Source organism: Giraffa tippelskirchi, chromosome 1 (assembly GCF_054371585.1).
Source record: "Giraffa tippelskirchi isolate mGirTip1 chromosome 1, T2T-mGirTip1v1.2.pri, whole genome shotgun sequence".
In the NCBI taxonomy this organism is placed as follows: domain Eukaryota; kingdom Metazoa; phylum Chordata; class Mammalia; order Artiodactyla; family Giraffidae; genus Giraffa; species Giraffa tippelskirchi.
The window spans coordinates 173,497,001-173,522,738 of NC_137275.1; the positions used below are offsets into that span (position 1 = coordinate 173,497,001).

Sequence of the window (25,738 nt, forward strand, 5' to 3'; positions counted from 1 at the left end):
AGATCAGTCCTGGGTGTTCATTGGAAGGACTGATGCTGAAGCTGAAATTCCAATACTTTGGCCACCTGATGCGAAGAGCTGACTCATTTGAAAAGACCCTGATGCTGGGAAGGATTGGGGGGAGAAGGAGAAGGGGATGACAGAGGATGAGATGGTTGGATGGCATCACCGACTCCATGGACATGAGTTTGGGTAAACTCCGGGAGTTGGTGATGGACAGGGAGGCCTGGCGTGCTGCAGTTCATGGGGTCACTAAGAGTCGGGCATGACTGAGCGACTGAACTGAACTGAACTGAATATGTATCTTTATCTCAGTTCAGTTCAGTCACCCAGTTGTGTCTGACTCTGCCGACCCCATGGACTGCAGCACGCCAGGCTTCCCTGTCCATCACCAATTCCCGGAGCTTACTCAAACTCTTTATCTATTCAACTTTATTCATCGGCTGATAGATATTTAAGTTGCTTCTATGTCTTGGCTATTGTAAATAGTGTTGCAATGAACACTAGGCTGCCTGTATCTTTTTTTAATTAGAATTTTTATCTTTTCTGTGTATATGCTGAGGAGTGGTATTGCTGGATTGTATGGGAGCTCTATTTTCAGTTTTTTAACGAACTCTCATACTGCTCTCCATAGTGGCTGTACCAGTTTACATTCCTACCAACAGTGTAAGAAGGTTCCTTTTTCTCACACCCTCTCCAACATTTATTATTTGTAGATTTTTTTGATGATGGCCATTCTGACCCATGTGAAGTGATACCTCCTCTGTAGTTTTGATTTGCACTTCTCTAATAATTAGTAATGTTGAGCCTCTTTTCTTAGGCCTTTTAGCCACCTGTATGTCTGCTTCGGAGAAGTATCTGTTTCAATCTCCTGCCCATTCTTTGATTGATTTGTTTGTTTTCTATATTGAGCTGTATGAGCTGTTTATATATTTGGATTTTTTTTGCATTTAGTAATTATTCTCTTTTATTGCTGCATGTTCTTTTCAAAAAATGAAACAAAGGTGAATATTTTTAATGATAAAAGGTCTAATTCACGAAGAAGATAGACATCATAAACCATTAGGCACTTGAACAACAAAGAAACAAAGATATAAATCTGCAAAAATCTGAAGAAATATAAGGGAAAAGAAAAAATATGTAATCATAGTGAAACATATTAACATTTATCTGAGAATATTTTACCAAGTGCAGAAAAAATAAGAATAGGAGCATCTTGAATGATGTCATTAATAATTTAAACATAGTAGATTTATATTTAATTTGTATTAATCATATCCTACACAAATATATTTAAAATTCTGTAGCTTGTACGTTGTTATTAGATGTCCATAGGACATTTAGAAAAACTGGCAAAAAGATAAACATTACTAAATTTCAGAAAGTAGAATTCTTTTTTGTGTATGTGATTCAGTTATACATATGCACATGTTATTTTTGAAGTTATTTTCCATTATAGGCTATTATAAGATATTGACTCTAGTTCCCTTTGCTATACAGTAAACCTTTCTTGCTTGTTACATATCTTTTTTTTAAAATTAGAAATCTAATTTCTAAGTCAAACAAGTGGAATCAAAATGTCATAAATTTTTTAGCTCGGCAAAAATTTGTAAGTTTTCTAAATATATATATTATACATATTATTTATATATATGTAGAAAAACTTTCCTACCACACTTGATAAAGGCTTAATAAAGGACATCAAAATAAAAAGAGATGGAGAGATTGGAAAACATAAACTAAATGAAATGGAAACACTGAATATGAAATAGAAAAAGTGAAACAAACTAGATAAAAATAAAAGATTCTCATATAGCCCAATTGTTTTTAAAAATGGCTGCTCATTAGAAACATATCTGGAACTCTGGTCAAAAAAAAAAAAGCAACACCTGGGCATTTGTATTTTCAAAAAATTCCAAGATAATTCTGATATGCATCTGGATTTTTAAAAGTGATTACAGGTTTTTCTGTTAGATCCTAGTTTTGGTGAAATAGAGTTCTATTATTTTTCTGTTGACCAATCATGATACAATGGTATTAAGTGAGTAATAGTTACATAATAACAATAATAAAAGATGTTTATCAGTTTTCACAATCAATAACCAACCACACAAAAAGCAAAAGATAAATATAATTGCAAGCCATAAAGGGAACATAATGAACCTAACAATATAAAATAATCACATACAATTTGGGGGGTTAAGCAGAGTGATGCGGTAAGTGGAAGTGCATACATGTACATGTTTTCTTTTTTTTGTAAATTTATTTTAATTGGAGGCTAATTACTTTACAATATTGTAGTGGTTTTTGCCATACATTCACATGAATCAGCCATGGGTGTACATGTGTTCCCCATCTCGAAACCTCTCCCACCTCCCTCCCCATCCCATCCCTCAGGGTCGTCCCAGTGCACCAGCCCTGAGCACCCTGTCTCATGCATCGATCCTGAACTGGCGATCTATTTCACATATTGTGATATACATGTTTCAATGCTATTCTCTCAAATCATCCCACCCTCGCCTTCTCCCACAGAGGCCAAAAGTCTGTTCTTTACATCTGTGTCTCTTTTGCTGTCTCGCATATAGGGTCATCATTACCATCTTCCTAAATTCCATATATATGCCTTTATATACTATATTGGTGTTTTTCTTTCTGACTTACTTCACTCTGTATAATAGGCTCCAGTTTCATCCACCTCATTAGAACTGACTCAAATGCATTCTTTTTAATAGCTGAGTAATATTCCATTGTGTATATGTATCAGAGCTTTCTTATCCATTCGTCTGCCAATGGACATCTCGGTTGCTTCCATGTCCTGGCTATTATAAACAGTGCTGTGATGAACATTAGGGTACACATGTCTCTTTCAATTCTGGTTTCCTTGGTGTGTATGCCCAGCAGTGGGATTGCTGGGTTGTATGGCAGTTCTATTTCCAGTTTTTTAAGGAATCTCCACACTGTTCTCCATAGTGGCTGTACTAGTTTGCATTCCCACCTACAATGTAAGAGTGTTCCCTTTTCTCCGCACCCTCTCCATCATTTATTATTTGTAGATTTTTTGATAGCAGCCATTCTGACTGGCATGAGATGGCACCTCTTTGTGGTTTTGATTTGCATTTCTCTGATAATGAGCATCTTTTCATGTGTTTGTTAGCCATCTGTATGTCTTCTATGGAAAAATGTCTGTTTAGTTCTTTGGCCCATTTTTTGATTTGGTTGTTTATTTTTCTGGAATTGAGCTGCATGAGCTGCTTGTATATTTTTGAGATTAATTCTTTGTCAGTTGCTTCATTTGCTATTATTTTTTCCCATTCTGAAGTCTGTCTTTTCACCTTGCTTATAGTTTCCTTCATTGCATGCACATGTTTTCATCTGCTCAGCCAGTGTATGTCTTTTGATTGGTGCATTTAATCTATTTACATTTAATGTAATTATTGATATGTATGATCCTATTACTGTTTTCTTAATTGTTTTGGTTTATTTTCTGTAGGTAGGGCTTTTCCTTCTCTTGTTTTCTGCAAAGAGAATTTCCTTTAGTATTTGTTGTAAAGCTGGTTTGGTGATGCTGAATTCTCTTAACTTTTGCTTGTCTGGAAAGCTTTTGGTTTCTCCATCAAATCTGAAGAAGAGTTTTGCTAGGTAGAGTTTTCTTGGTTGTAGCTTCTTGCCTTTAATCATTTTAAACATGTCATGCCATTCCCTTCTGGCTTGTGGAGTTTCTGTTGTGAAATCAGCTGATAGCCTGATGGGAGTCTCCTTGTATGTTATTTGTCCTTTTGCCCTTGTTCCTTTTAACATTTTATCTCCGTCTTTAATTTTTGTCAGTTTGATTACTATGTGTCTTGGTGTGTTCCTCCTTGGGTTTTCCTGCCTGGGACTCCCTGGGTTTCCTGGACTTAGTTGACTATTTACTTTCCCATGTTCAGGAAGTTTTCAGCTATTATCTCTTCAAATATTTTCTCAGGTCCTTTCTCTCTTCTTCTTCTGGGACCCCTATAATGGGAATGTTGGTGCATTTAATACTGTCCCAGAGGTCTCTTAGACTGTCTTCATTTCTTTTCATTCTTTTTATGTATTCTGTTCTGTGGCAATTATTTCTACTATTCTGTCCTCCAGGTCACTTACCCACGTTTCTGCCTCAGTTATTCTGCTATGGATTCCTTCTACTGTATTATTCATCTCTGTATGTTTGTTCTTTAGTTCTTGTAGGTCTTTGGCAAATATTCTTGCCTCTTCTCAATCTTTGCCTCCGTTCTTTTTCTGAGATCTTGAATCATATTCATTATTATTATTCTGAATTCTTTTTCTGGAAGGTTGCCTATCCCCACCTTAGTTGTTTTTCTGGGTTTTTATCTTGTTCCTTCATCTGGGACATAGCTTTCTGCTTTTGCATGCTAATTAACTTTCTGCAATGTGGTTTTAGTCACTGTAGGAGTATGGTTCTTGCTTCTTCTGTCTGCCCTCTGATGGAATAGGCTAAAAGGCTTGTGTAAGCTTTCTGATGGGAGAGACTAGTGGTGGGAAAAACTGGGTCTTGCTCTGGTGAGCAGGGCCTTGCTCAGTAAAGCTTTAATCCAATTATCTGCTGTTTTTGGCTTGAGAAGACCCAGCTCTATGGTCAGGTTAACAAAGGGGACCTTCCCAGACAGCTGTTGCCAGTCCCCCCATCCTTGCGGTGAGCCACTGCTGACACATGCCTCCACAAGAGGCCCTCCAACCTAGCAGGTAGTTTTGGTTCAGTTTCCTGTGGAGTCACTGCTCTTTCCCTCTGAGTTTTGGCAAGGTTTTTTGTGTTCTCCAAGTCTGGGATCTGTTTTCTCCAGTCCTTGGAAATCTTGTAACCAAATCCCACTGGGCTGCAAGGTGAGATTCCCTGGGAATTCTCAATCCCTTTGTCAGTTTCCCAGACTAGGAAGCATGATGTGGGGTTCTGAGACTTCACAACAGTGGAAGAACTTCTTTGGCATTATTGTTCTCCAGTTTGTGGGTCACCCACATGGACATGGGGTATCTTTTTTTGGTAGATTCCAGCATCCTCCTGTCAATGGTTGTTCCACAGCTAGTTGTGATTTTGGTGCTCTTGCAGGAGATAAGCACACCACCTTCTATTCCACCATCTTGAACCAGCTATATTTTGGATATTAATTTCTTAATGGTTGCATCATTTGCAAATATTTTCCCCCATGCCATAGGTTATCTAATCATTTTGTATACGATTTCCTTTAATTAGGTCTCATTTAAAATTTTTTGTTTTTATTTCCATTCTCTAGGAGACAGATCAAAAACAATATTGCTGTGATTTATGACAGAGTGTTCTGCTTATGCTTTCCTCTAAGAGTTTTATAGTGTCCAGTCTTACATTTTGGTCCATTTTGAGTTTATTTTTGTGTGTGGTGTTAGAGAATGTTCTAATTTCATTCTTTTACCTATAAATGTCCAGTTTTCCAAGCACCACTTTCTGAAGAGATTGTTTTTTCTCCATTGTGTATTCTTGCCTTATTTGTCATAGATCAGATGACCATAGGTGCATAGGTTTATCTCTGGGCTTTTTGTTCTGTTCCATTGATTAATATTTTTGTTTTTGTGTTAGTGCCGTACTGTTTTGATGACTGTAGCTTTGTAGTATCTGAAGTGAGGAAGCCTGATTCCTCCAGCTCTGTTTTCCTTTCTCAAGACTACTTTGACTACTTGAGGTCTTTCATGTTTCCAAACAAATTGTAAAATTTTTGGTTCTAGTTATGCAAAAAATGCCATTGTTAGTTTGATAGGTATTGCATTGAATCTGTAGATTGCCTTGGGTAGTATAGTCATTTTGCATTATTGATTCTTTTAATCCAAAGAATATGGCATATCTTTCATTTGTTTGTGTCATCTTCAATTTCTTTCATGAGTGTCTTATAGTTTTCTATATACATGTCTTTTGCCTCCTTAGATAGGTTTATTCCCAGGTATTTTATTCCTTTTGATGTAATGGTAAGTGAGATTGCTTCCTTAATTTCCCTTTCTGATCTTTTGTCATTAGTGTATAGAAATGCAACATACTTCTGTGTATTAATTTTGTATCCTGTGATTTTATTGTATTCATTGTTGGGCTCTAGTAGTTTTCTGGTAGCATCTTTAGGATTTTTTGTGTATAGTATCATGTCATCTACAAACAGTGACAGTTTTACTTCTTTTCCAATTTGAATTCCTTTTATTTCTTTTTCTTCTCTGATTGTCATGGCTAGGACTTCCAAAACTATATTGAATAAAAGTGGCAAGAGTGGATATCTTTGTCTTGTTCTTGACCTTAAAGGAAAGCTTTTCACCATTGAGTATAACATCAGTTGTGGTTTTGTCATACATGGCCTTTATTATGTTGAGGTATGTTCCCTCTATGCCCACTTTCTGGAGAGTTTTTATCATAAATAGATGCTAAATTTTAACAAAAGTTTTTTCTGCATCTATTGAGATGATCATATGGTTTTGATATGTTTATTATTGTACCAGGAATTTCTGATACAATGATAAACACATAGTTGACACAATAAATATGTATGTAAAACAAAAAAATTCATTTCTTTTCTCTGGGTCATTATATTCATAAGTTTCTGGGTCATATTTCCCTAAAACAATGATACAATTTCAATGATTTTCAGACTTTTGTAGAAGAGATATCTGAATCATCTTGTTCCCAAATCTACTCTCAGGCACAACTTTTACATTCTAAAAGTGAGGAGGTATCTTCAGGGGCTGCTAAGAGGAAGATGGGCGCAAAGGACTCTAGCAAGACAACTCTGCTATTACTGGAATGTTGTTCATGTTATAAAAATAGCCTAAAGAGAGCTCTCAAGCTGCTGTTCAATGTTGATTGATCAGTGTCAATTGGGAAAGGAAGAGACTGGCGTTGCTACTGAGTTGCTTTCATGCCCCTCACCTCAACTTTAACTAGAGCTGTCCAGTTTGGATCAACTAAATATATTTACATGTCCCATATTTTCTTGAAAAGGATGATTACACTTCTATGAAAAAAAAGGGAAGGAAGGAAGGAACAAAAAGAAGAAAGGAGAAAAAAAAAGAAAGAAAACGAAGGAAGAAAGGAAGAGAAAAACTCAGTTTCCAGTCCTAGTCTTGGAGGAAATTTCCATTCCTAAATGCAAACCATTTGAAAGGCTAAAGAAGGAAGGGCTGTCTACTGTCTGAACCAATAACAGAAAATTTCTACTCCATTATGCAAGTCTAGAGAAAAGAAATGGTTTATAAACATTGGTTTTTTCCCAATCCATCAGGGCGCCAGGACCATATGTTGCCAGGAGACACTTCTAGTACTGAAATGAATTAAGAAGACCCATGTTTACATTAACATGCCCATTTGACTCACTGTTTGATTAAGACAAAGGAGAGGGAAGAATCAGCCTGCCCAGCATCCTGATTGGAGAGGACATAGCATGAAGAGAAGCTGTACACACAGTGCCCATCAGAGGCAGAGAGTAAGGAAGGCATTTTATGAGTATTATGCCTCAAACCCCCATTCTTCGCTCTGCTCCCCACCACTTGTACCACACCACTTGTACCCCATACAACCCCACCATTTCTTAACCTAATGTTAAGAAAGAGACTGATAGACTTTATGGCTAGTGCAAAGATGTCTGAGAAAGCAGCAGAACACTGAAAACAGGGTAGGTTCTGGAGTCTGACAGTGGTACAGTGGAAGTGTTTATTTTCACAGGAAAATGAACAAGAAGGTTTAATTTTTCATGAAGCCTGCCACCTATTATCTTCATCTGCCATATATTTAATTATTTTTATGAAGAGTGAACAAGAGTGAGAGTGCTGTAGCTGAATGCCTCAAAAAACATGAGGAGAGTGTTTTCATACACCTGCTTTATTCCTATCCTTTGAGTAAAAAAGGTCAGAAAAGGTACGTGCAAAAGGAAGGATTGTGCATTGATGATTTAAGGCAGGTGTTCTTAACATGACCCCAACAAGTGACAGATGCATGGATGAGTTCCATTGGTTGAGGGAGAGAAGGTAACTATGCAGGAGTGTTGTTTCTTTAAAAAAAAAAAGACAAAAACAACTTTAATTGACATATAGATGATTTAGTTTCAGATGTACAACAAAGTGATTCAGTTATATATATTATATAGATACATTTTTCATATTTTTTTCATTTTAGGTTTTTGTAAGATACTGAATATAGTTCCCTTGTTGGTTATCTATGTTATATATAGTGGTGTGTCCTAAACTCCTAATCCCAAACTCCTAATTTATCACTTCCCACTCTTCTTCTTTGGGAACCATAAGATTGTTTTCTATGTCTGTGAATCTATTTCTGTTTTATAAATAAGTTCATTTCTATCATTTTTAGGTCCCACACATAAGTAATATCATATGAGATTTGTCTTTCTCTGGCTTACTTCACTTAGTATGATAAGCCCATGATAATCTCTAGGTCCATCCATTTTGCTGCATGGCTGAATAATATTCCATTGTATATAAGTACAACATCTTCTTTATCCATTCATCTGTCAGTGGATACTCAGGTTGCTTCCATATCTTGACTATTGTAAATGGTGCTTCTGTGAACATGGGGTGTGTGTATCTTTTCAAATTAGGGTTGTCATCTTTTTTGGATATATGCCCAGGTGTGGGATTGCTGGATCATATAGTAGCTTTATCAGGGTTTCCCTGATACCTCAGTTAGTAAAGAATCTGCCTGCAATGCAGGAAACCCAGGTTCAATTCCTGAGTCAGGGAGATCCACTGAAGAAGGGATAGGCTACCACTCCAGTATTCTTGGCCTTCCCTTGTGACTCAGCTGGTAAAGAATCCGCCTGCAATGTGGGAGACCTGGGTTTGATCCCTGGGTTGGGATGATGCCCTGGAGAAGGGAAAGGCTACCCACTCCAGTATTCTGGCCTGGAGAATTCTATGGACTGTATAGTCTGTGGGGTCATAAAGAGTTGGACATGACCGAGCGACTTTCACTTTCATAATAGCTTTAAGGATGACATTTCTAATAAAAGCTAAAGTACCAACATTTGTAAATAGTTCATTTGTTTGTTATGAATCTGACAAACTACAAAGGCATTCCTAAAGTGATGTCTATCTTACTCATTTACATCTCAGTTTTCTGGAGTAAACCTAAAAGAAGTGGCCATATAAATCACCAGGAAGTGATTGAAAATATCCCCCCACCCCACCTCTCCTCTGCTGTCCATGCAAGAACCTTTGTGAGAAGCTACTTGAAGTGTAGTGTGGGTTTTTTTATTTGTCTAAACTTTCTATCACAATTTTAGTCTGAGAGTGTGTTTCACTTAACAACATCCCATGTGTCATGTTTGAGAAGAGCTAAAGCCCTCATATGCACAGGAAAATGCATTTTCCTTGATTTTGCCACATCAGTTTCTGAGCTGAATGGCTTCAGAGCATTCCCAAGGAGATTTTAAATGGGTTAAAAGTGTAAAGCACTCCAAACAGTGCCTGATGCTGTGTGTGCTAGTTGTTGTGTCCTTAATAAGATTAGGCCCCAGGTTTAGAAGACGCTGATAAGACCTGTTCCTTGCCAAGATTTGCCGTGATGTGAAAGGAATACCTTTGCACTCTCTAATCTCTCTTCAGAAAGCCCTAAAATGCAATAAACCAGAATCAGGAGGAAATTATTAACAAATGAATTGTCCTTTTATCTGTTCTCTAATTTACTCTACCACTGATTTTGGTCTTTCCTCCATTATGACTTTCTTTTGTCTACTCAGATAACTTGAGGTTTCTTCTACCTTTTTACTCCTTCTTAATTCACTTCCACAAGCATTGATTGACACCTACTATATGCCAGAAATTGTGCTAAATAAGCTCAGACATAGAAAAACATAGACATAGACATAGAAAGGCAACTTCTCAAATGTTATTCTTCCACCCTCACTTAAAAATCTTGTTCCTTTGCACTTCATGTCATCTGACTGTAACACCCACTTCTCTTCTTTCAAAGTCATTTACAAAACTCATAGCCACATCCCATGTTTAGTTAAGATTTGACCAATAGTCTTCCTCTCCATCCTTGACTTCTCAATACCCAGTATGTATTCAGTTTCCCAATGGATACTGCTGTTGCTACTGCTGCTAAGTCACCTCAGTCGTGTCCGACTCTGTGCGACCCCATTGATGGCAGCCCACCAGGCTCCACCATCCCTGGGATTCTCCAGGCAAGAACACTGGAGTGGGTTGCCATTTCCTTCTTCAGTGCATGAAAGGGAAAAGTGAAAGTGAAGTCGCTGAGTCGTGTCCGACTCTTAGCGACCCCAAGGACTGCAGCCTACCAGGCTCCTCCATCCATGGGATTTTCCAGGCAAGGGTACTGGAGTGGGGTGCCATTGCCTTCTCCATCCCGACGGATAACCCACCTATTAACAACCTAATAATACAATTCTTCCTTGACTTCCTCAATTCCAATAAGCTTCATCTTCACCACACCCATCCAGCCCTGCTTCAGTCTCCAATACCCAGGACCACACCTTGAACCTTATCAAGACTCTTCTACAACAGAAGTCACTGTTTCAAACATGCCCCCACCCACTCCTATCTCTCCAGCCTTCTCACTCACTCACCACAGATACTTAGACCTTACTGAGGTTTGTCATCTTTGGACCCTTCACTCTCTCCCATCTCTGCTCTCTCTCTGTACTTCCATCTCTTTCTAGCCCAACCCCCATGGTCCATTGCCTCTATGGTACTCTTTCAAATAATCCAAATCCCTCAGTCTTTTATGTCCTCCCAATACATATGAAACAGAAGTGTGCTGAAAAAAGCTATTTTAATTCCCTCAAAAACATCACCGTCTTAACACTATCATTTATTTCATAAACTTTCAGGATTCACCTCCACTCTTTCATCTGCCATTTAGTCTTCAACCATTATCATATGTCTTCTACTTCCATATTTCTAATGAGAATACCTTCCCAAGATCATTACAAGTGCTTTGTTGATAAATCCAGAGGACTCATTTCATTTTTTATCACTTGACTCTCCGGACTATTTTAAACTTACAATTATTCCCTTTCAAAGCCTGGTACACCTTTCTCAGCCCCATTCCTCCTCCTTCACCTCCTTAATTCCTACATTATCCTTGGAACTTAGCTCTAATGTCATCTCTTCCAGAAGCCTTCCTTAACTCTGCACAAGTACATTATGCTTCCATCTGATATGTGCATGCTCAACCTTTCACTTATCATTACAAATCATCCTGTGTTGTAATTTCCCACTTACTTTCTTTAAGTGAATGACTATATAAGTACAGATGGACCCTTCCTTCATCATATCTATACACTGAGTGCTTTTGACCTCCTCGTGGTTATCAGGAAAATGTGGTAAAAATTCTCACTAGAGTCATAAGACTAGATACCAAGTCACATCTCACATATCTCATAGGGATAGGCTTTCAGAGAAGTTTTCAATAGGTCAAATGCCTTCATTTTGCAATATCATTACTCCCATCACCATAACAACATCTTTCCCATTATAAGCAATGGGGACCATTAACTGCAGGGATAACTTGGGGATGTCTGAACTCATAGTACTCCTCTAGTGGTCTCATCTTCTCCATAGGTCCTTCCTATGCATTGGCATGCATCACAACCAATCAACACCTGAAAGTTCCCTTCGGGGTCAAAACCCTCATAGTAACTTAGCCTCAGGAATATTCTGAGCCATATTATTCCATAATGTGTGTGTTAGTCGCTCAGTCATGTCTGACTCTTTGCAACCCCATGGACTGTAGCCCACCAAGATCCTTTGTCCATGGGATTCTCCTGGCAAGAATACTGGAGTGGGTTGCCATTTCCTTCTCCAGGGGGTCTTTCCAACCCAGGGATTAAACCTGGGTCTCCTGCATTACAGGCAGATTCTTTACCATCTGAACCACCAGGAAAGCCCGATTCTATAATATTAACCCTTGATATTCATTTAATTTAATAGGCTTTACATATAAAATATAAGAAAATCAAATAATCCTGATTCTATCAAATGATACTGCAATCATAATATCAATTTCTCAAATACTTCAGGAAAAAATCAGGAGAGATCAGCAGGTGTCATATTAACCATCATGAAATTATACAGGGACCATTTGGAGGAATAAAGAGAAAAAAGTGCAATGTAAACAATGAGTTTTAGATTCAAGATTATCACTAAAGACCCATTGGCTCTGGAGCTGTGTGCCCATCATGGATTCATACAAACCTTCTAGTAGAAGGAAGAAAAGAAGGATGGGAGGAAAGAACAAAGGGTGAGTGGTAATGGAAAAAAAAAAAATAAGAGAAAGGAAGGGGAAAAGGAAGAAAGGAAATAAAAACTTGATCCTTGCTCTTAATAAGTTCATAGTCCAATGGTAAGTGATTATGACAACTGCTATCACAAAATATGAACAAGATGCTAAGGAGATCTTCATTAAGAAATTATTTTAAGGAAGCAACTAAAACAGAAAGCTATATCTGGACTCATGAGAGCAAGTCTCCACTTAGAAACACCTGGCAAAAATATTATCACTTTCTAGAATGGGAGGAAGAGATAGTTAAGGAGTCTGAGATCAACATGTACACACTGCTGTATTTAAAATGAATAACCATCAAGGTCCTGTTGTATAACACAGGAAACTCTGATCAATGTTATGTGGCAGCCTGGATGGGAAGAGTCTGGGGGAGAATGGATACATGTACATACATGTATGGCTAAGTCCCTCTGCTGTCCACCTGAAACAAACATAACATTGTTAATCAGCTATACTCCAATATAAAATATTTAAAAACATGTATTACTTCTTCTGCCGATGCTCACTTCCTCAACACATAGGAAGAGGCTGAGGAAAAGGACTTTGGAGTCAGCCTCACCTGGGTCACAATCCCTCTATCTGCTGCCTACCTATGTGATCTGACATCCCTGCCCTGTGTCTCTATTTCCTCATGTGTAAGCTGGGTGGAGGTATGACACCAACCTGCTTACAGGTTCACTGTGAGCATTCTGTGAGATGTGGGGGAATAAAATACTCAACACTGTGGTGATTGTTCTTACTATGATTCCATTTATTTCAAGGTTTCCTTTGATGTCTGTTTCAACCCAAACTCAGTAGGATAAAACGACGAGAATTCCCCACGTAGACTATGACTGTGGAGATTGCCCCATGCAGGAAGGAACATTACTTTGATGATGGCTAGCTCATCATTTTTGAAGAGAATAATGTGTGCAATCTTCCTTCAGGCTCTGGCTCCACACCTACTAAGAGGTGTGGAAGAAGATACGAGTTTGACTGAGCATAAAGAAAATTTGAGGATGCTTCATGGCATTTAATTACTTGAATGCATGTCAGAACTTGTGTGGCTATGAGGTAAAGAGCTAGTGCTGTGAGAAAATCTAGCACACATACATTTTATTTTGCTCATTATAAACAGGTAAAGGTAGTTACATTTTTCTGGCATTTTACAGAGAGCATGTTTTAAGTTGCATAGAAGCAACTGACTTCAGAAAAATGTAGATTATAAAACTGCCCACAGAGGTTCCTATTAATACTATCCACTCTTCAAGATATCTGAAATTCTATTGTTTGAGTTTGTAAAAACAAGGACTAAAAATGGTCCTTATTAAAACCTAAATGTCCATTGGGAAATAAATATTTTAAGCTGTTTTCAGTAATTTGTACCTTAGGGTTAATGAATGTCAGAGTCTGTCCTGTTAACATGTTCATTTAACATGTTAACATGTTCATTTAACATTTAACATGTTCATTTGTATCTTTGAATTAGTGAATGTCACAGTCTGTCTTGAGATTATGTTTGGATAAGTCAGGCAGAGGAGAGGAAGCACCAGGTCAATAAATTACTGAAAGTGTGAGAAGAAAAATTACCTAAAGGAAAAGGAATTTTAACCCAAGAATCTGGGTGCAATAAACATTGACTTTGAGCACTTCATCACTGTATCTCACAGGAGGCCTACTTAGAGGCAACAGATGGTACATTTTTTTTTAATTGAAATATAGATTTAAAATGTGTCAGTTTCTGGTATACATCAAAGTGATTCAGTTATACATATATATGTTCTTTTTCATGTTCTTTTCCATTATGTTTATTACAGCATATTGAATATATTTCCCTGTGCTGTACAGTTGGTTCTTGCTGTTTACCTCGTTTTTGTAAGTAATTTGTATCTGCTAATCCCAAACTCCTAATTTATCCCTTCCCCTTCCCCCTTTTCACCTTTGAGAACCATAAGTTTATTTTCTATGTCTGTAAGTCTATTTTATAAATAAGTTCATTTGTATTAATATTTTAGATTCCACACTTAAGTGATATCATGTGATGTTTTTCCCTCTCTGTCTGACTTACTTCACTTAGTGTAATAATCTCTAGGTCCATCCATGTCACTGAAAATCACATTATTTCATTTTTTTCATGGCTGAGTATTATTCCACTGTGTGCATGTGTGTGTGTGTGTGTGTGTGTGTATCACATCTTCTTTATACATTCATCTGTCGATGGACACTGAGGTTGTTTCCATGTCTTGTTATTGTAAATAATGCTTCTATGAACATAGGGGTACATGTATCTTTTCAAATTAGTTTTCTCTGGATATATCACCAGAAATGGAATCAGTAGATCATATGGCAACTTTATTTTTAGTTTTTTAAGGAACCTCCATTCTGTTTTCCTTAGTGGTTGCACAATTGACATTCCCACCAATAGTGTAGAGGGAACACATCCTCTCCAGCATTTTTTGTTTTTGGTAGACTTTATAATGATGGCCATTCTGACTCTTGGAGATGATACCTCCAAGGGTTAGAATAGTTTTGATTTGCATTTCTCTAATAGTTAGCTACGTTGAGTATCTTTTCATGTATCTATTGGCCATCTGTATGTTTTCTTTGCAGAAATGTCCATTTGTATCATCTGTGCATTTTTTATTGCATTCTTTTGTTTTGTTTTGTTATTGAGTTGCATGAGCTGTTTGTATATTTTGGAAATTAAGTCCTTGTCAGTATTTTTTAACAAATGTGCTATCCATGATCTCAGTTTAAAGGTGCATCATTTTGAGAATGTCTAAGGGAAAGTTCCTAAAGCATTTTGAGTCCTTGGAGAAAGAAAAGAATATGACAGACAGATAGACAGACAGATTTTCCCACTTAAAAAGTTAGATTGTATTTTTAATGTGTTGGCAATTTAATGAATAATATTTTACATGATATTAATACATGGGGAGATTGTTTATTCATTTAAATTGCAAATTTTACAAATGAAAATCTCAGCAATATTCTGCTAACATTTATCAAATGAAGGCATAATTCATCTAACCTTGAGCCTCATCATTCTACAAAGTAATTGCCAAATGAAAATCAAACTACCTCTGAAATTTAGATTTTGCTTGTTACCTTAGTTTTACATATCTATATCATATAATTCTTTATACATAAGCCTGAATATGTTTCAATACAGAGTTCTTCTCCTAATATGGTCAAGTGGTGCCCAAACAAGGCAGCATGTTCAGTGGGAAGAAAATCAGATTTAAAGCCATACAGTTTGGATGCCTCCTCTCCCAAATCTGGAGCAGGTTTAACATACCTGTCTGTGTTTAATTGAGTTGGCCAAAAAGTTTGTTAGGGTTTCCCCATAAGATGTCATGGAAAAACTGACTGAACTTTTTGGCCAACCCAATGCTTTTCTCTTTATGAAACAAAGATAATAGTAATACCATCCCATGGGCATTGTTAGGCATTGTGCTATGAGCGTTTACTCTATAGTTTTACTTTTATGAATGTTTTATATATTATGTACAGACACACATAAAAAGCAGAGGTCTTTATGTCCAGGTATAAAGCTTGGTCACTAAATTCTACATGTTAAAAAAAAAGACAAACATAATCTCTACATGTAAGAAAACACAGTCACAAAATTCCCTATGTTCATGTTTAAAACACGGTCATTAAATACTTCCCTGGGTACATACATAAATTATGCATAAAACCAAAAGTAAGATCAAAGAAGGTCATGGTGGAGAGGTCTGATAGATTGCGGTCCACTGGAGAAGGGCATGGCAAACCACTTCAGTATTCTTGCCTTGAGAACCCCATGAACAGTATGAAAAGGCTTCAGCCCTTAGTTTCTCAAATAAAATATCCAACTTCAGTTCCCTGGCACATCAAGCTTATCACTGACTGATTTCACTATGATAAGACCTCTAAAGGCTTAGACACACAAGTGTGTTTGTGTGTGTCCAGTGTGCTTATACAGTGACCTATGTCAGAGTTCAAAGGCCACCTCTTCAAAGGAAACTTTTCTATTTTCTTTCTGAAGAACTATTATCTCACTAATCACTCTCTGTGCTAAATCCATTATTGCTTTTTTGCACCTACTATAATCTGAAATAGCTTGTTTATTTTTTCCCTGTGAGTTGTATGTCCATGGAGAAGGAAATGGCAACCCACTCCAGTATTCTTGCCTGGAGAATCCCAGGGACAGAGGAGCCTGGTGGGCTGCCGTCTATGGGGTCGCACAGAGTTGGACATGACTGAAGTGACTTAGCAGCAGCAGCAGAAGAGTGCATGGAATCGTGTTTAATAAGTAGACATCAAATAAATGAACATCAAACAGTTCTCCATGTAAAAAATATACTCTGTGCATGCAACGTGACTTACACGTTTATTTAGATCAGATCTGTTCCTTTTTCTTGACCAGATCTGGTGACACCATGTGCTGGTTCTTTCTTCTGGAACTTTGAAAGAACTAGATCAGTGGCTCTACTCCTGACCCTGATTTCTCTCTGACAATCCAGGTATACTGGGTCGTGAAGTATTGAGGCCATTTCCCCAAAAGTGTGGAAATATGAGCTAAGAGATCGTGAACTGCCAAAACTCTCCTTCCAGCTCAGTCGGAATATTGTCAACGACAGTAATGTTGACAGGCTTAACTTCAGAAAATATAGGGATAATATGATTTCAGTTATTCATTTCCTCCGGTTGATAGGTGGAAATCTGAGCACTGTATTTAGACACTTGGTGAACAATCTATAGTTGTCCGTTTTTACCTCCTTCTGACAAAGCTGCCATCACTCTGTTGCATCTTAAGAATTTTCCAGGCCATAAAGAACAGACAAGTTTTGTTAGCTTGCTTCTAAACTAGCTTCAGTGTATGCAAGTATCAAGAATTTATCTTCAATTACTTACACCCACCCCTATCATTCCCTCAGCATTGTGGTTATGAAAGCATCTTTCTTGGTTCCCTTATATGTATGGATTTTTATGTATGGCAAAACAAATACAATATCGTAAAGTTAAAAAATAGATAAATAAACTAATTTAAAATAAAAAAATAAAATAAATTCCCTGGGAAAAAAAAAAGTTTGATGATCTTGTAGAAACAGTATACCTAGTTTCACCATTTTTTTTTTTTTTGAACACCAAAACCTTTAAGATATAATTAGAGGTTTGGTGACCAAACTCCCCAGACAATTAGGGCAGATCACAATCTTTATGGCATGTGAACCTGGTCACAGTGAATGGATCAGGTGTGCCCCACACAACATGTTCAGCCACTCTTTCCAGCCAGCAGGGTCTCTTTAGGAAACCATTTCTTCAAGTGTGCTAGTCTATCATCACAGCAATAAACACTTAAAGCCCTCTCACCATCAGCCATTGCCTCCTTCTCAGCGAGCCACATACGCAGGCACTTCAGTTGTGTCTACAAACACACACTAGTAGGGGGAAAAACAAAGTGAAAAGCACTGTTTATTTTGTAAACAACCACTCTGAAACTACATATTCTTCTAAATTTAATTATTTGCAAAATAACATGGTTGAAGACAGTCTGTCTTTTTTTTACACATTCAAACCAGTCTTTGTTTGTTGACACATTCTCATACATTTATGAGAAGCATATAAGGACTTCTCCAAGGTCATGCGGTTTCCAGTGTCATCACCTCAGCTCACAAAGGAAGGAAGATAGAAGTTGCTCCTCCATGTGAGTTCCTGTCCTGACAACAGTTTGTAGTAGACTCTGGAAATTACATCAGTGCTTGAGTACCACCAGAATACTTTAGTACTTAACACCATCAACCAGGCTCCTAGGGATTACTTGAAAGATTTAAAGCAACTTCAAAAATGTTAACTTAAACCAAGCTCTATAGAAGGTCAAGCTGGCACTTTTAGATTAACTCATTCCTTCCTTCTTTCCTTCCTTCCTTCCTTCCTTCACTCATGTATTTCCCCCTCTATATATGCAAATCTTTCATTTCAGCAAAAGGATAAAGCCTCTAGGATTTTTTTAAATTTTTAATTGAAAGACAATTGCTTTACAGTGTTATGTTGGTTTCTACCAAACATCAACATGAAAAACCTTTAGTTTTAATGCAGCACCCCATCTTTGTAAAATAAAGTTAGTTTTATTATATTCCTTAAGAATTATTTGTGGAATCTGCCCATTTCATATATACTTTTTCCCCCAGTGTTCATTGAAATTTAGAGAAAACGGCTTAAGTCAAAAAGAAAAGCCATAACTTTAGTAATTGTATCTCAGGAAAATACTATTGATTAAAGAACAACTTTCAAATGGTGTGCACTTTTATTATTGGTAAAACATTTAGAAAACATATTTCAAAACACTTACAATAGGGTTATGGTTGGCATACAAGTACCATCACCGTGTGAGTTTAATTTTCAGAATCAAAGCTCCAGTGAGTAGCAGTTTTATGAGTCCTAACACAGAGTACAGGATGTCACTGAGGTGGCAGAAGGAGGGACAGCCAGCTATGCTAACAGGGCACTATAGACATATACAGAGGAGATAATCAGCTGCCATTGGCAAAGGCTTTGACGTAAGTGACTTGATAAGCATTATGAAAATTGCCTCTGGCAGCCAAGAGTCAGCACAGGTGAAGCTTGTAAACAGAAGTGAGGACAACAAGGTGGGGGCAGGTAATTGCCCCAAAGAGGAACTCACCTTCTTAAGATCAATTCCCTAATGCACATGGCTTTAGAAAGAAAAACTTCTCTCTGCTTTCTGGTTAGGCTGGTTCACAATTGTTTTTTGCATGTTTCTCTATCTAATTTTATTTAATACATGATTTTCCATCTTGCTTCACACAAAAACCCCATTTCTAAAGCATGCTCCGTAGAAGTGCAGTTGCCCAGAGGAGCAGCCAGTAATGCTGAAATCATCTGTAATGCGGCAGAAGAGGGCTGTAGAATTGGAGAGCCTGGCTGCAGCAGCTCCACATGTTTCCCTCTTGTAGAGGGAAACGTGTTGGCATCGCGCACCAGTAAGCCAGAGTTCAAGTGCTGTTATGAGTCACATTTCACACCCTTTGGCTACTGCAGAGTGTTTCAGAGGCAAACACCTCATCAGCCTTGTAGACTTGGACAAACAAGCCTCTTGAGAATCATGAGTGATCTTTTTTCTCTCTTCTGAACAGGTGCCCACTCTGTCATTGTTTCAATGTAGACTCTGAAAAACAGTTCTGAAAACAAAAACACAGAAACTCAAGCAGGTTAGACTTGCTGGTCAGTGAAACTGCAAGAGTTCAAGAGGGAAGACAATTGATTTGGAGTTGACAGAAAGTTAGGGTCATCTTCCTGTTTCCTCTTCTGCTTTACCAATTTGGCTGTGATAGAAAAGAATGCCTGGTCCCCAGACACCCTGGACTATGAACCCATGGAAATCCATGTTGGCTGTCATCTCCTTTGTGACTATCAACTCCATGATGTGAACTAGGGCTCCATATTTTAGTGAGGTCAATTTTTCTGCACCTTTACCTGAGAACCTAACTCAACTTCTGATTTCAGAAATTTTAGCTTCCATAGAAATGCATCAGGAATTTGAAATACAAGCTATCGCTGGCAAGAGAAAAGGGGGTGGGCATGATCCCATGTTAATGCGACAAGAATCTGCTTCTTTGAAAAGGTCAGTCAAGTCACACATGCAGAAGGCATGATGTACAGTGATGGAGAAAAGCACGTATTAATTCAAGTAGTTCTTTTGTTTTACTTTTAGTTGTGCTGGGTCTTCATTGCTACATGCAAGCTTTTCTCTCATTACAACGAGCAGGGGCTACACTTTGTTATGGTATGTAGGCTTCTCATTGTAGTGGCTTCTCTCTTGCAGAGCACAGGCTCTAGGCACGAAGGCTTCAGTAATTGTGGCATGTGGGCTCAGTAGTTGTGGCTCCCAGGCTCTAGAGCACAGGCTCATAAGTTGTAGCACATGGGCTTAGCTGCTCTGCATGTGGAATGTTCCTGGACCAGGGATCAAACCCATGTCCCCTGCATCAGCAGGTGGATTCTTGTCCACTGTGCCACCAGGGAAGTCCCAAGTGAGCTCTTTTACTATCTTCTTGATTACAAAAATATGCTTAATACTATTTACTACAATTTTTAAAGGAATAAAAATTGACTCATATAATATGAACTGTGCCTGTGTGTGTATGTTAGTGATTCAGTAGTGTCCAATTCCTTGCAACCCCATGTACTGTAGCCCCCTAGGCTCCTCTGTCCATGGAGTTCTCCAGGAAAGAAAATTGGAGTGGGTTGCCATTCCCTTCTCCAGGGCGTCTTCCTGACCCAAGGGTCGAATCCAGGTCTCTTGCATTCCAGGCAGCTTCTTTACCATCTGAGCCACCAGGTTTCATGATTAGAGCTATGAAAAAATGTTTTTCTCTTACTCTTTATCAGTGGTCAAAAACAACTATTGCCTTCATCTCCATCTTGTGAATGTGACCTGATCAAACAATGGTTTGGTCACTACTACTGTTTTACCTAATTTTAAACTTTTAAGAAGCTATGCTGTCATATCAGTTGGATCCTCAGCTTATACTCTTCTGTATATAGTCGGATATAGTCTTTAAAACCCCCTTGGCTATTGAAGACTAAAGTGGACACATCTTTGCCTTTGTCTTTCTTCCAAAACTTATAGTGGTTTATCCAGTCTCTTCTACCACCTTCTTCAGAATTTGAGCAATGATGACACAGGAATATTGTGTGTACCATCATATAGATGCTGTATTAGCTTGCTGGGGCTGCTGTAACAAAGTACCACCAAGTGGGTGACTTAAACAAGAACAATTTATTGTCTCACAGCTCTGGAGGCTAGAAGTCCAAGACCAAGGTGTTGGGAGGGTTGGTTCTTCTGAAGGCTGTGAAAGAGGATCTGTTCATGGCTCCCACCTATCCTCTGGTGGTGTTCATTTGCTAAGTCATGTCTGATACTTTGTGACTCCATGGACTACAGCATGCTAGGCATCTCTGTCCTTCACTATCTCCCAGAGTTTTCTCAAACTCATATCTATCTTCTGGTGGTGTGCTGGCAAGTTTTGGTATTCTTTGGTTTGTAGATGTTTCACCCCAACCTCTGCCTTTGTGGTCACATGGAGTTCTCCCCATTGCCATATCTATATCTGCGTCCAAATGTCCTCTTTGGATTAGGAACCAGCTTAATGACCTCATCTTAGCTTGATCATCTGAAAAGATCCTATTCCCGAATAAGGTCATTTTCATAGGTACTAGGCATTAGGGCTTGAACTGGAAAGGCACAGTTCAACCCATAATGGATGCTAAATAAACATCTGTTGAGCTGAAATTAATTGTGCTCTATAAATTGCAAACCTCTACCCAAACCTATAAGACAGAAAAAGCAGAACATGTTCGTCCTGTCCAAAAGAGGGGTAAATGTAGGCAGCAAACATTTCATTCACCAGAGACTCTGAGTAGGTTCAGGAAAAATGTTTTTGTAACTGGACAATTAATAATCAAAATGTTTGGCCACAGATATTTTAAAGCTATAGCCAGTACTGTACATTCTGATGAGTAAATTGACTCCATCTATAAGTCAAACTGGCTTTTTTTCTGATTTGTGTTTTGACCTAGACAAGTCGTCTAGGTTGACCCTCCTGTGGTGGCACTTCCCATAACCTGCTGTTAAAGCAGCTGTTCTCTCTCAGAATCACCCCCACCCTGTAAACTCTCAGCAACTGAATTTGCAAGTTAGCTAAGTAGAGAGCTGAATGGAGTGGATGCTTGGCGGCTGAATCACAATTCAAGACAGGTTTGCCTTTAATAAGTTAATTTTAAGTGTGAAGAATTGATTTATATCCCCAATCAATGGAGTATACTTTGACCTCAAAGTTTTCATAGCCTTTTCTAGTCACTATAGATTTCTCATTTAGTGCATTTTCCTGTATCAACCATGCATTCTCTTTAATTTCCTTTTTTTTTTTCCCATGAAATGCAAAAGCAGAAAATTCTTGGGCTCAAGAAATTCTCTAATAACTAACAATAGATGAGAACCAAGACTTTGTTCATAACAGAAGTTGTCTGCTTTTGTTTCCAAATTAACTTGGTTACAGCATGGGTGTAGTGTTTCTATTCAGTTTATCCCAGTGCCAAGCTCTGCTTGGATAGAGTAGCATAAGGCGGCAAGTTATAAAAACAAAGTCACGAAACACTCCCATGTTTGCATTCTAGGTTCAAATATCCATGGGGAATTCTCAATATCTGTTCTTATTGTACAAAGATGTTTCAGACTATTGGGATCTCTTCACAAGGAGCAGAAGAGAGAATAAGGATGGTAACTAATATTTGTTAAAAATGAATCATGCTTTAGGAACTGTTAGATGTACACATATATTAGCTCTAATTCAAACCAATGCTTTAAGAAAGGTATTATTATCCCCACATGCCAGAAGAGGAAACAGAGACTCAGAAAAGTTAAGTAGCTTTCCCAAGAACACAGCTGGCAAGAAGTAGAGCTACGATTCTATTCTAGACACCAAAATCTACTCTCTTTCTCTTTTATCATAAACATTAATATTTTTCACTTCATCAGCTACATAAAAGCTAAACCCAACACCCATTCTCATTATATTCGTGAGAAAAGCTTATTACAGTCACTGGTAATTGCTCTTATTGTTTGCAAAAATTATATGAATCTATTGTTTCTATTTCTGTTTAGGTTAATAATCTGTAGATATCTGAGTCGCTTGTAAGAAATCCTGGATCTAACAGGATAGGGAAAGAAAATCATATTACATGCCATCTTTTGAAAATAAAAAATTATACATAAATCCATACTTAATTGAATTCAGCAGAAAACACTAATAAGAATTTACAGCTTGCAACAGAGGTCAGCAGACTATCACCTGTGGGCCAAATCCAGCCTGCTGCCTGTTTTTACACAACCCAAGAGCTAAACATATGTTTACATTTTTGAAAGCTTAAAAACCGTAAATCAAAATAAGAAGACTAGTTTGTAAGAACTATATGAAATTCAAATTCCAGTGTCCATAAATAAGGGGTGTTTGTTGTTGTGTTGTTGTTGTTTGGAACACTGCCATCATCATTCATTTATGTACTGCCTGTGGCTTTGAGCAGAGTTGAGTATCTGTGACAATAGTTTTGGCCTGCAAAGCCAAAAAATTTACTACCTGGCCCCTTACAGAAAAATCTTGGCAAACCCAATTATACCAGTCACTGTGGAAGGCTCTATTACTGTGACCAGATGATACACAGACTCTTCTCTTCAGGAAAGTACAATACAGGAAAGGAATAGAATGTGTGCAAGTATTCTGAGGACAGATTAAGCAAGATCAGTGTCATAAGAGATGTTCAAGTTCAGTGAATATTCAAAGTAGGGGAAGATATAAAAAGGCATGAAGATGGAGGCTTGTGGTCTATCTTGTATCCTCATCCTACTTTATATAATAACTGAAAATCAGGGTTAGTGCACATTGGGCCCTTTGTCTGTCTTTACTCTGCCTCAAACATGCACACACACATACATACACATGAGAGATCACAAATGGCATTTTTTCAGGGGTGACCTTATTCTCAAAATTCTATTTTTATCCCCAAAATTATCAATTGCACCAAAGTCATGTATATGAAACTCTCATATATTGTCCATGAATTTTAGAGCTCAAAAGAATTTGGACACTATATAATCCAATGCTTTCATTCTATGGATGAAAACACTGAACCTTGAAAGGTAAAGATAATCCCCAAGTTCAAACAACTAGTCAATGACTGAGCTAGCAGTAGAGGCAGGGAAAGGACCTATAATAGAATACCTGCTTCCATTTACATTTTCTAACTTAACTTTCACAATAGCCCTTCAAGGTGGATATTATGTCCATTTTCAAAAAAAAAAAAAAAAAACACAAAACACCCTGAAGCTTAAAGAGAGTAAAGAAAACTTACCCAGAGTCTCACAAATACTTTTTATAGAAGCTAGAAACTAAAACTTAGACTCCAAATCCTCTGATTCTTCTACTTTAGAATCTTCTAGAGATCTTTAGTAGAAATATTTTTATCCTAGTGCACATGAATTACCTACTTCCAAAACTAAGGTTATCCAGCTTCAAAGTCACATATTGCCCAGAAAATTGGTTTTCTTTTCCATGCATCTTACCCTGAGTGTAGTTCTGGCAAACTTCATAAAATAACATTGGTCAGTTATAGATTTGCCTTATGTCATTCTTGCCTATGATTAAATTGGTCACAGTAAACATCTAGAAATGTTGACTCCCTTTCAGAAGGACAAGAGGTAAAAATCTGGCAGTAATACATTACTTCCTTTCCTACATTAGGCACACACTAGGCCAAATCAATGAAGGATTTATTTTCATCACAAAATTCAGGCGTACATGTTAATATGGTCCTTAGTAGTTAAACTCTTGATCATTTATTAGTTTTACAATGTGGTTATATAGTAATATATCCATTTAAACACACACACATGCTCTCTATAACTTTTACCCTTCCAAGGTCCTGTACTCACACCTGTAAAGGATATATCAGAAACTAGCTAGATGTTCACCCTGAACCCATTTCTTCTCCTGCTTATCCTTCACTAGACTACATTTCCCAGCATCCACTACAACTAGGTGTGGCCATGTAACTAAGCTCTGGCCAATGAAATGTGGGCAGAAGGGAACCATTCCCCACCAGGTCAGCCAATAAACCCTCTGCACAGTCATCCATACTGCCTTTCACCACGCATAGACAATCTCCTGAAGATCTTCAAACCATCTAAGAGGTGACTGAGCCTCTGAAGGGAAAGAAACTGGATCCCTAAGTGACAGCATGAAGCAGAGCGTGTCCCTCTGGCCCATTCTATCTGCACTGGCTGCTAGGAAAGGCAGAAATAAATGTGTAATTCACTGAGATTTCCATAGAATTTAGTCAGCCGTGAAGATCCAAAAACAATTCCACTGAAGCAGCTTAAATATTTCCAGCTATTTGATTTTATTTCCGTTGGATCCTATCTTACTTTATTTTTAAAGTTCATGTTCTCAGTTGAGGTGGCTCTTTATTGTCCAGGATGAATGTGAATATTGGCAACAAGCAAATGAAATTTGATGCCAAATTTTGTAACTGAAGATTTAATCAAACTACAAAAATCTGTTTAAAAATTAAGCAGTAAAGTTACTAATCAAAATTAATATGTGACTCTAAAGCAGTGACTCTAACGCGAATCTGCCCACATCCTATTGTCACACAGCCATACTCACTGTTTACATATGGTCTGGATGTTCTCACACACTACAGGAGCAGAAGTGAGTAGTTGCCACTTGGTTGGCAAATTTAGTATAATTACTATCTGGCTCTTTATAGAAAATTTGGTTGACCTCTTCTATTAAAGAACAAAATTCATTTTCTTTTTTAACTGATTTTGAATGCAGTTCCAAAATGTATGTGTGGGTATGTTAGTCACTCAGCTGTGCCCAACTCTGTGAA

General features: G+C 37.8%; 1 long non-coding RNA gene across 5 annotated transcripts in view; it reads left to right on the top strand.

Moving 5' to 3' along the window:
- Positions 1–25,738, top strand: part of LOC145512531 (uncharacterized) — a 1,082,988-nt gene that overhangs the window by 995,025 nt on the left and 62,225 nt on the right. Inside the window, exon 12 of one of the 5 annotated variants that reach the window (XR_014058616.1) lies at positions 14,101–14,158. The exons of the other annotated variants lie outside the window; for them this stretch is intronic. This is a non-coding gene — a long non-coding RNA (uncharacterized LOC145512531). The remainder of the gene's footprint in view (positions 1–14,100; positions 14,159–25,738) is intronic. 5 annotated transcript variants of the gene reach the window in all.